Here is a 12152-nt window from a genome sequence, read left to right as displayed (position 1 = left end):
ATTATCTGAATAACAAAATATTTCCTTGCCTAAGAAGTCCCATCATGATTTCTAGCTATGAAAATCTAAGGGGTGTCAAATGCAGCATTTATATTTCCTTGAAATATTAACCAATCACATTGAAATTGAAGAATGTTAGTATTAAATACGAGTAGATGAATATGTGGAAGAATAGATTTAACATCAGCATATGTAATGTGACGTTTATTATTAACATTTGAGTTAATGCTTCTACTTCGGAGAGGGGCAGGGAGTTTATCAGTTGAAATATTTCAAACACATTTAAATTATCTCAGTTTTTATGGTTTTGAGGTAAAAGTTCACTTTGATATGTAAGCCCACATGCACTAAACAAAATTATTCCAACTGAATGATTTACAAGCTTTCCCTTTCCTAGGGTTATCTGCATGAATCAGAAAACAGAAGGGATTTAATAACACCTGGTGCTGGGCACGCGGGAGTGACGGGGCAGTCAGCAAGTGTTTTAGGGTACTGAACTATTTAACTTTTCATTGTGGTCACTTACATGCAACCCAAAATTTCCCACTTTAACCACTTTTAAGAGTACAATTCTTCAGTATTAATCATGTTCACAATGTTGTGCTGCCATCACCACCCTTCATTGTTCAAACTTTATCATCATCCAAACAGAAAATCCCCATCCCCACCTGGTAAAGCATAATCCATTTTCTATCTCTATATAAATGAAATCATGCAATATTTGTCCTTTCCTGGCTAGCTTGTTTTACTCCACTTGACTCCTTAATTGATTTTTTTAACTCAATCATCTCTGGATGAGGGTAGATGCAGCTTAAATGACTCAAATTTATGAATGTTCACTTAATTTTATGCTTGAAGATCTAAAATAGAGTATTTAGCATTAAGAATTCAGAATCAAGGTAAAGGAGTTATCATATCAATTTAATGCTATGTAATAACTTATTAATGCTCAATAATAATCCCTACACTTCACAATGTGCATCATATACTAGGAGTTCTTCTAATTAAAAACAACCAGATCTAATTCACATAACCTTCAATGAGGTGAGAACTCTCACTGCCCTCTTTTTAACATTGAGTAACAGAGGCATTTGCCAAGACACAGAACTAGTAAGTGTGGGGCCCAGTTTTCAAATCCAAGCAGTCTGGCTCTAAAATCGCTTCTAAACACTACAATCCACACTCTCTCCATGGGATCCTATGCTCTTTCTTCCACATTATGAGGATGTAGAAATGGATGCTGACAGTCAATAATCATATCTGGCATTATATATATATATATATATTTATATTTATTTATTTTTATAAATTTCCTTGTATCTTTTCAATTAGGATGATTATTTCTGCTTTTTCTTCATTATTTCCCCCCCCCCCATTTGGTTTTATTAGTCATTTCAAAGAACATGGGTTTGGGTTTTATTGATTTAGCTTTTTTTTTTTAATTTCTACTGTTATTGACTAATTTTCTCTTATTTCCTTCCTGCTACATGCTTTTTCATTATTCTTTATTTAGCTCTCTAAATTGAAAATTCAGTTTATTTACTTTGAAATATATCTTGAATTTGAATTCATACATTTGAATCTATACACTTGAGCACTCCTATACTCTGGACTCCACTCCTTGTCCTTGAATTCTTTTACCTCCAATCCAGTCAAGCTTTTGTTTCCATCATTATCTTAGAATTGTTCATCAACAGGATCTGCATATAATTAAATCCTGTAGATACTTCTTAGTCCTCCTTAAGTAAACAGCCTGATGGACGAGCTATTTGAGACACAGGACAGCTATAATCCCTCTACAGCTGCTGTAGCAAGGGCTGCCAGCTGGAGGGTCATGCATGGACTTTAAGTGCTCACAACTGGTCTTATGGCCCTACTTACTGAAAGGGGTTGGGAAATGAGGGGAATTCATGGGTGCTCCTTGAGCAATAGACATCTCTGCAGATGACATTCAGGGCCGTGCTCCCTGACATGGAGAAATGTAATCACAGACTTAGGATAAGTGAAGGAAGCAAGCAGAAATCTGCAAATAGAAACAGTATTTTGTCATGTATGGCATGAACAAATATTCACTGCCTGTCATTAGTTTCTAGTGGACAAGCACACCAAACTTTTAATTTGGTTTTCTGATAGGAATTACTAAATTTATAAAAAATATGTCCCTTTTCATCTCTAAAGCCATTGAAGTACTAATACCACCTCCCTTTGATTACTTTAACAGCCTTGTAATTGGTCTCCTTGACACTATCCAATACTGGCCCCTCCAACAAATCCTCCAGGGTAATCTTCCCAACTGACATACCATATAATATCACTGCCCTTACTTTACATCTTTCAATAATGTATCACTTTGGGAATAAAATCATAATTTAAGGGCTAACACATCCATTCAAGATTGACAGTAATCAACATCTCAGCCTCCTCTTTCACTACTTTTTTGTCTATATTATACCCCACTATTTAAAATTTATCATTATAGAAAATGAAACAGGCTCTTAATATTACCTCTGAATAGCAAAATAGGGTAATAAACATACTGAAAAGATTGAAAAATCCATTTAAAAATTTAATGGTAACAAAAAGTTCTATGAAATTCAAGATCTTGTAAACATTTTAATAATTTTTTTTACATTTACTGGTTAAGCCATTTACTATACATAATTGTCTCCATTTCACCTACTAAATGCAAGCATAATTTAGAGATATACTGAAGTTCCAGACCACCACAATAAAGTGAACATTGCAATAAAATGAGTCACATGAATTTTGGGGGTTCCCAGTTATGTTTACACTATAATTTAGTCTATTCACTTGCAATAGCATTACTTCCAAAAAAGCAATGTGCCTACCTTAATGAAAAAATACATTATTGGTCATAATTGCTAGTCATCATCGAGCCTTCAATGAATGATAAATGTTTTGCTTGTGGAGAGTCTTGCCTCAATATTGATGGCTGCTGTCTTATCAGGGTGGTGTTTGCTGAAGGTTGGAGGGGCTGTGACAATTTCTTAAAATAAGAAAACAATGAGGTTTGGCCCATCAATTGACTCTTTCTTTCATGAATGATTTCTATGTAGCATGTGATGCAGTTTAATAGCACTTTACTCACAGAACTTTTTTCAAAATGGGAATCAATCTTCTCAAAGACTGCCACTGCTTTATCAACTAAGTTTATGTAATATTCTAAATTCTATGTTATCATTTCAACAACATTCAGAGCCTCTTCACCAGGACTAGATCTCATCTCAAGAAACCACTTGCTTTGCTCATCCATAAGAAGCAACTCCTCATGTGTTAAAGTTTTATTATGAGATTGCAGGAATTCAGTCACATCTTAAGATTCAACATCTAAGTCTAGTTCTCTTGTTATTTCTACTGCATCAGCAGTTACTTGTTCCACTGATGTCTTGAACCCCTCAAAGTCATCTATGTGGGTTGTGATCAACTTCTTCAAAACTCTTATTAATGTTGATATGTTGACCTCCTCCCACAAATCACGAATGTTCTTCATGGTATCTAGAATGGTGAGTGCTTTCCAAAAGGTTTTCAATATACTTTGCCCAGATCCATCAGAAGATTCATTATCTATGGCATTTAAAGCCTTATGAAAGGTATTTCTTAAATAATAAGACTTGAAAATATAAATCGTTCCTTGATTCATGGGTTGCAGAATGGATGTTGTGTTTGCAGCCATGAAAATGTTAATCTCACTGTAATCTCTATCAGAGCTCTTTGGTGACCAGGTGCCAATGAGACATACTACTGTGAAAGGAATCCTTTTTTTCTGAGCAGATCTGAATAGTGGGCTTAAACTATTCAGTCAGCCATGTTGTAAACAGATATACTGTCATCCAGGCTTTGTTGTTTCATTTATAAAGCACAGACAGGATAGATTAGCATAATTCTTAAGGGCCTTAAGATTTTCATAATGATAAATGAGCAATGGCTTCAACTTGAAGCCATCAATTGCTTTAGCCTCTAACAAGATTTAGCCTGTTCTTCAAAGACCTGAAGCCAGGAATTGACTTCTCTCTAGTTTTAAAAGTCCTAGATGGCATCTTTTTCTAAGTGAAGGCTGTTTCTCATCCAACATTGAAAATTTGTTATTTAGTGTAGGCACCTTCATCATTACCTTAACTAGATATTCTGGATAACTTGCTGTAGCTTCTACGTAGCACTTGCTGCTTCATCTTGCATGCTTATATCATGGAGATGGCTTCTTTCCTTAAATCTTATGAAACAGTCTCTGCAGCTTCCTCTTGTCTCTCATCCTTCACAGAATTGAGAGTCTTTAGCTAAAGTGAGTATTATGGCTGGTTTGATCTTCTATCCAGACCAGTAAAACTTTCTTCATATTAGCAATAAGACTGTTTCAGTTTCTTTATCATTCATGTGTTCACTGGAGTAGCACTTTTAATTTCCTTCAAAAATCTGAACTTGGCTGTTTGGTGTAAGAGGCCTAACTTTTGGCCTGTCTTGGCTTTTGACATGTCTTTCTCTCTAAGTTTAATCATTTCTAGCTTTTTATTTAAAATGATAGATGTGCAATTCTTCCTTTCACTTGAACACTTAAAGGTTTTTAGGGTTAATTTCAAAGCATTAATTAATTAATTGGCCCAATTTCAACATTGTTGTTATCTCCTCTTGCCTGAGAAGAGGGAGAGAGATAGGGAATGGCTAGTTAAGGGAGCAGTCAGAACATGTATATTTATCTAGAAGTTTGCCATCTCATATGTGTGCAGTTCACTGCACCTCAAAACAATTACAATAGTAACATCAAAGATCACAGATCATGTAACTGATATAATAGTAACAAAAACATTTTGAAATGTTGTGAGAATTGCCACAATGCTACTCAGAGACACTAAGTGAACATATGCTGTTGGAAAAATAGCACCAATAGTCTTCCTTGATGCAGGTTTGTCACCAAGCTTCCATCTGTAAAAATGAAATAACAGCAAACCACAATAAAGTGAACCACAATAAAATAAAGTATGTCCGCATTTAAGTAGCATAAACTCTCATGTTCCCTCTTCTTTCAGGCAGAACAGCACAGTGGAAATAAAACCTGAGTTTGTGTTTAAGCTTCTTATATATAACTAGCAGTGAGCTCTTTGGTGACCAGGTACCATGTTCTCTTGGTATGCATCAGTTTCTTTGCTTACAATACAAAAATCAGACTCACCCATCAATCCTAAAGGTTAAGTACTAATGCAAAAACTAATTTATTATGATGTACATTTGTATATATAATAGGATATGTGTATTTATATATATCACAGGTTATTGCATATCTGTCTTGATAATATATACATAAAATTATAATATAAACATAAATGAAAACTAGACAAGATGTCAGTTTCATCAACCAAAACCAATGCTACAACTGAACATTAACAAATGTTAGAAAGAAATTTAAAATAATTTACATCTTCATATACATAAAACAAACTTTATATGTATTTCCTTAAAATACTATCAGAAATATAAACTTCAATAATCTTTGATCATCACATATATATAAGCTTTGATTATCAGATATATATGAGCTTTGATAAGAATTTTCTTGAAAAAGTCACATTAAATATATAACATGGTATGCTGCACATGTACAATTAAATGCAGTAATCCAAAATGAAGAGTATACATCATAAAAATTCTAAATTATTTTTACTTGACTAAAATGATGGTGGGAGAATCTGTTCACAAAAGTTAAATATCTATCCAGTCAACTCTAGTGCCCACATCTGGTATCAGGAGGTCTCTGCAGTATAGATATGGAATTCCAGTAAATTGGTCTAGGTCTCTACAAAATTGTCCAGGAAGTACAGAAGGCCCCAGGTTGATGCTGATGGTATAGTGAGGGCTGCCTCCCTGCTCAATGGTGCCTATTAGCTACAGAGTAGTAGGGTCACAGGCAGATGAGGGAGGAGATGGCAGTTGGCAATTAAGTAAAATCAAATCAGCAGGATTTACTTTACTGTTAAGTGTTAACCCACTCCACTCCCACACATATCTTCGAGGAAATGTTTAAAAAAAAAAAAAAAGAAGATATTTCAATGTTGATGCCCCCAAAAGACTACCTTCTCTTCCTTCAATTTCTGCTTTTATGACCAAATGTCCTAAAGGTGTTGCTTCTCTTTTCTTAAAGTAACCAGCATTTTCATTTCTTTAAGTTTTTCAACTCTGACTTTATTAATACTTCCACAGGAATGTAATTTACAATCTTGGCTATTTGTCATGTCTAGAGAAGAATATAATTTTTAGAATGCTGAAAATTTTTTCATAACTCATCTCATACCAAATCCTCCTAAACACATTAAACTATCCTCTGTACAATGACTCCAAAGTCGCAACATGAGTTCTCTCCCTGACTTTCCTTGTAAAGCTAAGGTGTCTCTCCACCCACCCACCCTTCTCACAGTGATCCTTCTAAAATGCAAATCAGGTCACATCTTTTCAGTGTTGAAAGGCTGTCAGAGGCATCCTAATGCCTATAAAGTGAAGCCTACACTCTTCATTAGGAGGCTATGAACATTCACAATCTGGCTCTAGCCAGCCTGTCAACTCATCTGGTTCTCACTCTCTTCCTTCATCTCTCAAGACACACCGTGCAACTTCGTCATTCTGAAGATACCAAGCTCTCTTTATCTCTAATTGTTTTTGCTTTTGTCTCTCAGCTTGTAAGTCTCCCAGCCTCAGCAATTCACCAGGCTTTAGTTCACAGTTTGCATACATCTCCAGGAAAAGTCATTAATCATGACTTAAGAACATACACACGAAGATATGCTCACCAAAACAAAAAAACAAGAGGTAGCATAGATGAATGCTCAAGTATAGTCTGAAAATGGACTGCCTTGATTCAAATAGTGCCTTGCCACCTCAGGAAAGTAAGACCTTTGGTAAATTACTCTCTAGACCTATTATGGATTGAATCATGTGTCCCTTGATGATATATTCAAGTTTAAACTTCTGTCTTGTGGGTATGAACTCATTTCTAAATAGGATTTTCAAAGATTTTGTTAAGATAAGGCCAAACTGAATCAGGATGAGCCTTAATTCAATATGAGTGGAGTCTTTATAAGCAGAGGAAATTAGTAGTAGTGAGAAGACAGATGGCATATGTTGGAAACAGATATTGAGTTATGGGTTACCAGTGAGCCACTAGACTTCAGGGACAGCACACCCTATTGACATACTGGACGTCTAGCCTCTAAAACTGTGACTAAAAATCCATTGTTTAAGCCACCTACTCTGTGATACTTTTTGATAGCAGCCCTGGCAAACTAAAACAGTACCTGTTTCTTTGTTTACAAATGGGGATACTAGTCATTAGTGGTTAAGTTGTAAATGAGTTAAATTATGCTTAACGTGTAATAGCTGCTATGTGTTGCTGTTATTATTAATAGTCATATTTATTGAGGACTTACTATGCCCCTGGGTCCTTTCTAAGTGCTTTTACATGTCAACTCATTTAAATCACAGGACAGGTGACCTGGGTCCTTTCTAAGTGCTTTTACATGTCAACTCATTTAAATCAAAGGACAGGGGAAATACCCCTCCTGGGTGCTCCTGTAGCCCTCTATATGGTACCCATTACTTTATACTGTAATTATCACTTTTGTGACTTTGCAGAAAGGCAGCAAGCCTAAGGGCAGGGTATATTTGTCCTTGTATCCCCCAATATCTGTAGAGTGTCTGGCATTTGGTAAGCAATGGATATGTAGGTTTGTGTGGGTGTTTTAATGGACTTTATTTTTCAGAGTAGTTTTAGGTTAACAGAGAAATTGTGCAGAAAGTGCAGAGTTTTCATATACTATGCCCTACTCCCTAAAGACTTGATTTTAATCTGACATATAACAGCAAAATACTTTGAATTATTATTATTATTCACAGTCCCCTCAACCTCTCTAACTGAGCCTTTCTCCCCACATAACTGAAACTGGTATCTTCATTACACCAAGAATCCAATAAAGACTTTCATCTTGGCAGCATTCAAGCCAGCTGACCACTCTACATCTTCTTGAAACAGACTTCTCTTGACTTCCAAGATGTGAACTTGAATGAATAAACATACATTTTGAAGTGCCATAACTGACAAATTTCGAGACAAATTTAAAGCATAAAGCTCGTACAGGTCCTTTGCACATCTGCAGAGACTGGACCAGCCAATAGCATGGAGAGTTCATCAAAATACCAGAATAGCACATGAACAATACTTTGAAGCCCAAATTTTCTACCACTTTCTCTCCATCAGGCCTTTTTTCTACTAATCCTTTCATAAATAAACTGCATATTCATAAGCAGTCTTTGTCTGCCAGGCTATTGGGCACTCCAGTTATCCCCACTGGGTCAGCATCTTAATAATGCTAATTCTTATGATTGAGGAAACTAAATATGGACTCAAAGCCATGTGTTAGTGGGAGTTCCGTACCTACGTAACAAATTCCCTGTGCCAACTTATACCAGTGGTCCTCAGCTCCAAATCCCTATGAAAATAATCTGGGGGCCTCGGTTCTACAGAAAATTTACTGAATCAAATGCACCACAAAGGTAGAGTTAGAAATATAGTTTGTAAAGGCACCCAAGGGATTCTGATGAGCTGCCCTGGTTAAGAACCAGGCAACAGATGAACATATTTGCATGCACACCTATGGATATTCTGCACTGAGCTAGGTTGGGGTTTCCAGCAACTGCAGAAATGATATCACTCCAGAAAAGGAGATGCATATACATAAACCTGAGGCCACAAATTACCATTCCTTTAAGAAAAGTTTAAGAATGGTCATAGCTATAAATTTATTGGAAAACTCTGGTTGTTATAAGCTACAGAGTACTGAAAGCATTATTTAAAAAGCAAAAAAGGTTTATTGCAAAACACACACACACACACACACACACACACACACACACACACAACAGAAATAGAGAAACTAAACCCTAATTCAGAAACACAGTTTTTCAAAGTCTGAAACTAGTCAGATTTTATGGGCTTAGAAAGGGATTGTGCAACTTTTTAGAAGTGTAACTTTCAGCAAGCTACTTACTTAACTGACCAAAGTGGTCGTACTATCCTCACTTTCAAAATGATATTAATATCTGATAAGAATTGTATTTATATCAATTAGTGCTAGAAACCAAGTAATACTCAGTAAATGGATTTTTTTTTTGGTTTTTACATGAGCAGGCACCAGGAATCCAACCCCGGTCTCCAGCATGGCAGGTGAGAACTCTACCTGCTGAGCCACCTCAGCCGACCCAAATGGGGTTTGTTTTTGTTTGTTGGTTGTTGAAAAAGAAAAAAAAGGCATTCCCATTAAAATTGCAAGTTTGGAGGTAGACATTTCATCCTGATGTTGAGCAAAGTAATCATAGCACATGTCGGAACTTGCCTTTATTTAAGTTACTCTCAAAAAAGACCATCTTATCCTTAAATATATTTCCACTATACTCGAACATTTTACTTATTCCTTTACGTTTTTCCATGGAGATTGCCAAGAGTAAATTAAAGGACACCCGTAAGAGTTTTGCATGCTCATTACACCGTGTCTAAGTCTGGGGAACTCTCAGCAAAGATTTAAACTGAAACTCAAACCACTTCTGGAGTGCGCCTAACAAGTAGTTAAAATTAAGTTTATGCTCTGTTAGTCAATTAAATCTGACTAAAGACAAATTCAGCCTAAAAACAAAACAAAAACAAAACTAACAGATAAAATAACCATGTTAGGCAAAATATTAAGAAGTGAAATAATTGAATGATTCTATTTTAATTCTGTATCCCCAGGGATCAGAACAGTGCCTGGCAAACAGCAGGCTCTCAGCATCTGTTTTTGAATGAATGAATAAATGACTCTACCTCCCCAAAAATTACATGCAAAAAGTACGGTTTCACAAGTACGGTGAAAATGAAATGCTGGGAAACACTCTTAGTGTATCTAACAATTTACATCACTTTCTAGGAGCCACGCGCCCTAGAGGATGGATCCCTTAATTCCTACAATACTATAAAATAGGGACTATTATTCCCGCGGTGGAGCAGGATTCACCCCGTCCTGAGTTTCCACAGCGCTCCCCTCTCTGCCGTTTCCGGCTGCCAGCGCGGACAAAGCCGACGCCGCAGAAACCAAAGTGCGTGGGCGATACGGAGGCTGCCGAAGCGCCGACCTGAGGCTCTCACCTGAGCGGGGCCCTCACCTGCCCAGGTCACAGCCCGCTACGCACAAGGTAAACGCCGACTCAGCAAACGCGGGGCCCACGCTCATGTCCCAAGCACGCATGCCCGGAGTCCGTAACCAATAGGAACCTCGGTACCGCTGGCCAATAGGAAGTTCGTCCCAGGCCCCAGGGGCAGAGCAAGGACCAATCACAGAGTGCCCGCAGAGTGGGAGCGCTCCGGGGTCGCCACCCCCCAGGCCGCTGGCGTTCTGCTGTCAGTGTCTGCCCAACCGAGGTTCGCGAGGCTGGGAGCTCCTCTCTGGGAGTCCCCGACTTCTTCAGGCCGCGGCGCCTGCCTGCGCAGTGCATGAGAAGGGCTGGGACGTCGAGTTGGGCCGCCGGGCTCGTCCTCACTCGTTGCCCTTCTTTGTTTTATGTATTTATTTTTTTACCTCCTACGTGCTAAACCAGACCTTTTTCTTCCTCAGGCAGGACCACTAATTTCTTGAGGAAACTTACCTCAGCCTCTAAAGTAAGACTACTCCTGTCTTAACCTAGCCGGAATTTGACCACATTACCCCTCCTCCGGAAAAAGATTATGTTTGCATCTCTCTCTCTCTCTCTTTTTTTAAAAGCACGTTTGATGTTAACCAACACCATTAACGTGTTCAATAAATATGTAAGTGTAGAGGATCTAGAGACAAAAGGCCCAAGTTTGAACCCACCTGCTGCTAGCTTGTGTCAAGTGGGTAAATGATTTAACCTCTTGCTGCAGGTCTGGTATATAAAATGAAGATAATAGTACTCGCGGGTGGTGTATGGGGATTAAGTAAAATGATATATGAAACGCTTTCTGATTGTGCTTGGCTCCTCGTAAATGTTTAAAAGTTAGTAGTGTGGTTTTCAAGGCTTTGGGATATAGAGAACAAAATCTTTGGTGTCCTGGTGTTTATGATTAAATGGGAGAAACTTTGCTACTTTTTGATACAGAGCTTCATTTGTTAAAAACTAAGTTTTGTTGAATGAGACATGTTCTCAAATAAGGGTCTTTTCTAGTATTTAACCATACTTGTATTCTTTCTTTAAATTTAGTTACATTTCAATTAAAAGTGAGGATAATCATTTTCATAGCATGGTAGAGAAACGTTTTTCATGCAACTGTTTTCGGCACGTGTGAAGCTCTCACTGCTCTGAAAAACCGACCTGTGTCCCTAGTTCTTTTCGCTACAACTAGCATCTTTCAGGGTCAGATTTTTCACAACTGTTGTAAAAAGTGTCTATGTGAAAGAACTGAAATGAGCTAGCGTGGTTGTGTACCATTGTCTCCCCAGGAACAAAATTGGGATACAGAGAACACAAGTGAAATCACAAAATATATGAAGCAAATATTGACAGACTGGAAGGGAGAAATAGATGTATCTATATTAATACCTCAATACACCTATTCTGATTATGGATAAAACATATAAGAAGAAGATCACTTAGAAAATAGAGGATTTGAACAATATTATAAACTGATTACATACAACACATTTAAAATATTTTGCTTCTTTAATTATAGAAAGTAAACAGGCAAATAGAATAATACTGACTGAATAGATACAGATATGTTAAATAATGAAAGTAATTGTGCTGCTAACTTGGATGTTAGGCTTCCAAGGATTTTCACTTCCCTTTGAAATATAATAATTACTTGATTTATGAATTTCACCAAACTACTATTTAACTAAGCTTTCTTGACCTTGACCTAAGGTGTCTATGGATGTGCTTTCAAAGGTTTATGAATGAACTACCCCACACTCCCCAAAATAGTGCACTACGCATTGTTTTTTGTTGTTTTGTTTTTGGGAGAGAGGCTCTATTTAAAATTTAGTTTTGAAAAACGTCTCCTCAAAGTACTACTGATTTAACTCCTTTACCATAAATCTTCTCATCCTCCTTCATTTCTTTTATAGTGTTTACAGTGATGATCTGTAAGTGTCAATAGCAATGTATAT

The sequence above is a fragment of the Tamandua tetradactyla genome, chromosome 9, assembly GCF_023851605.1.
Source record: "Tamandua tetradactyla isolate mTamTet1 chromosome 9, mTamTet1.pri, whole genome shotgun sequence".
In the NCBI taxonomy this organism is placed as follows: domain Eukaryota; kingdom Metazoa; phylum Chordata; class Mammalia; order Pilosa; family Myrmecophagidae; genus Tamandua; species Tamandua tetradactyla.
The sequence above is the reverse complement of the archived record's forward strand: the minus strand, read 5'-3'. Positions refer to the sequence as shown.